The following is a 3447-nucleotide window of genomic DNA, read 5'->3' as shown; positions in this document are numbered from 1 at the left end:
GTTATCGATTTTGCTATCGATATTATTATCGCTTTTGTTATCGATATTTTTTTCTTAGTGTGTGCTTTCCTTTTTGACTTGGATGTGCTCTTAACCATACCACATATTCTACGTTTAAATTTAGACCAAGACCAAGACGAAGGCGCTGGACTGTTGCTTTTTTACGATTCGGTCTAATGTACATATGTACATACATATATTTGTATGGCGGTGTTGTTGTGAATACATGCGATAGCGTACCTTCATATTCGGAAGTTTGTGCCCTGAGTGAACTAATAAATGTTCTCATTTTCTTCGCATCACAGACTCTTCCGTATGTTCATTCAACTCTTTTCTTAAGTTCTAACGCAAACATACATACATATTTACTAGGAAACATACATTCATTACCATGCAATCATTGAACATTTTTGGGGTAAGATACACACTCGTAGCATGTAATTGATACCATAATAAAATAGTTAAGATTTCATAGAATGAATACCCTTTTTGATTATGTGTGATCACGTTCGGTTAGTTTTGTACACTCCTTCTTCATCGAATGCTTCTACAACTATGAAAGAACTCATTTTAACTACTCGTACCTTACTTACTACATATTTTACTTTTGTAAATTATTTGCTTGGGGTTTCTTAGTTAAGTGCGCATCTGCCACGTTTTGTCCTTAGAAGGAGATTTGTCATTAATGAGCTCTTAGAAAACGGTTTCAAAGGATAAGCGGCTGTTAGAAGAATATTTCGGCTTTTTATTAACTCAAAACATATTGCCGATGAATTATGTGGCACGGTTGCTTGCGAAAACTAAGAAAGAACTGGGTGTGGGTAAATTTGTTGGTTTGGAAAGGTGCGTACAAATTGGGTTTATTGCTACCCGCCCGCATTTGCAAGACTACTTCTGCTTTATTTTGCGCATTTCTTGAAAATTAAATGAAAACAATTACCTACTTTTATTTAATCACTGCGCGGTGATATTTCTTTTCTTCTAATTGAATTTTCACCACAAAGCGAAACTTTATGAAACAAATAAAAATTTTTTATCAGCAAAACGGGTAAGAAGTTTGTGAAAGCTGCTTAACGTTTGCTATTAAAATTCGATTTCTTAAAATAAATTACGCCACCAGCAAGTGGAAAGTTTTAATTTTATCATTTTCCTCAAACACAATTCGCCAGCAGAGAAATAAGAAAAAAAAAAGTGCCGTTATTTAGCAAAAAAATGCATATCACAAACAGTATTGTTTACCCGCACCTTTTTGGACGCTAAATAAAAAGACACAATTATATAAAAAAATAAAAATAAAAAATTTCAAAAGCAGCAGGCAGCTGCCGCTGCTAGTGGGTGTGGAACATCAATTTTATTTTTACTTTTACTAGCATTTTTCTCCAAAAAAAAGCAGCTAACGAGCAACATACCAAAACATACAATAACAATTTTCACTTCTACCAGCTTGCTCTTTTCATTTACAAAGCCCTTATAGTTACTGCTTTTGCTTTTTTTTTGTTTTTGTTACTCTTATTTTCTTTTTTTGTACTTTTGTGTCATGTGAAAAATTTTCGTTGAGCGCAAATCAGCTTAGGGGCTCATTATCCACGTTATTCATTTAATTTTTAATTAATTTTCAACCACCTTACAATAAAAAAAAAAACAAAATAACAATAACATCAACGTTGCAAAAGAAAACCAAGAAGCAAACCACTTTGAAATTGTAGAAAATAAGTTTGAAAGAAAATTGGAAAAATGTGAAAAGCAAATAAAAAAGATATGTGCACAGTAGTGCAGGCAAAAAGTTGGTTTGGAGAAAAAAAAAGAATGTTAATAAAAAAACAATGAAGCCCTGTGGAATTGAAAATAAGTAAAATTAAGCTTTAAAAATGACGGAGCTTTGGCAAAAAATGTATGAAAAGTAGAAAAGGTGGTAGGGTAAAATAGGATAACTATGTACACGTCGAAAGTAGCAGTGGGTTTCAAACGAGTTGCCATCAATTATATGAAAAAGTGTTATAATTAGTAGTAGTTTAGCAAAGTAGCGATCGGCAGAGCGAGCTTTTACACTGAGCACGTCTATATTCAATCTCGACTAAAATATATGCCACATTAAAAGCTTTCTTAAGATTTTTGTAGAGTTTGTTTGAACGCGTTTAGAGTAAAAGCTCTGTCTCTAGTCGTCGCTGCGCTAGATAGATTTGATAGAAAGCTTAAAAGGCACTGAACCCGTGCAAGATGGTGCCTATGACTGCTTTAACACAGACATAGGTTTTTCAGTGCTGGCCCACATAAGTTGTATATAAAGCCAAAAAAGCTCCGCCTAAGCTTTTGTGTTCTCGTTCCTATAAAAACTACAGAGATTTGAAGAGTTCTGCACGCTGACGCTATTTTGAACAGCACTGATTTAAAGGCAACCATGCGTAGAGTAAGCTTTCACTCTGTACGCGTTAATACGAAAGGTAAAGAAAGCTCAAAAAGCTCTGCTTGCGCAGGCAAGACAGGGCACATCACCGCTTTAAAGCAGGCGCACTCAAACATATCACACGGGAGAAGCTTTTAAAGCTTTTTATAAGCTGTACCTCAGTAAGGGGGCAGATAGATTTTTCAATCTGCTCGCGTCTACACAAAATGTATACAAAGCTCAAAAAAGCTATGCCCGCGGGCAAGGCGGTGCTCATCATCGCTTTAATTGGACGAGCACTGAGCAAAAACTCTCTCCGGCCGTTGCAACTCGTACTTTTTCATGATTATTACGATACTTTAAATAATAGTTTAAACTTTCCAAAAATGTTGCATAGACTCGTGCAGTGTAAAAGCTCTCTATGCCTAACGGTGTTTTAATTAGTTCATAAATGAATATCTCAATTAAAATACGTTTCAACTTCAATTTCCATGTTTTTTCAATAAAATATTACTTCCTATTAGTAGTAGCATGGCAACCCTGTCACTTATAATTAAGTGTACGGACGAACATAAATGTGCGCTGCCAGCTGCATTCCATCGCCCGCCAGTCGTGGACATTTTCCTCACAACTAAAACCTCACCAGCAAAGCTTATTCTCTTTCTATTTGAACATGCAAAAGCATTTGGCAGCCAATGGCGAGTGCCAGCTTGAATTTTTACTTATAGCGATGCTAAAATTTTTATTTTTTATCCCTTCTTTGGTGTATGCCATGCCATAAAAGCAAATCAAAGCAGCATAAAGCGAATTTCGCTCGAAAGAAATTTTTAATTGATTTTGTTAGGTAACTCTTTTTGTTGCCATCATTTATATATATAAATATGTTCTACACCGATTATTATATTACAAAAAATTTAATTATTTGCACACTTTCCATAAGCCTTTTTTTTTTGGCTTAAAGTTATAAGTAAACAAAAAAGGTTAAAAATCTCGTCTGCACAAAGCAACAATGTCAAGCGCATGGCTTCCTACCACGTTCTTTTTTTTTTACCATTGTTGTTGCC

This window comes from Rhagoletis zephyria, unplaced genomic scaffold (genome assembly GCF_001687245.7).
Source record: "Rhagoletis zephyria isolate East Lansing unplaced genomic scaffold, Rhagoletis_zephyria_1.1 Rzeph_scaffold_06430, whole genome shotgun sequence".
NCBI classification, from domain to species: domain Eukaryota; kingdom Metazoa; phylum Arthropoda; class Insecta; order Diptera; family Tephritidae; genus Rhagoletis; species Rhagoletis zephyria.
Note: the sequence above shows the minus strand (reverse complement) of the source record.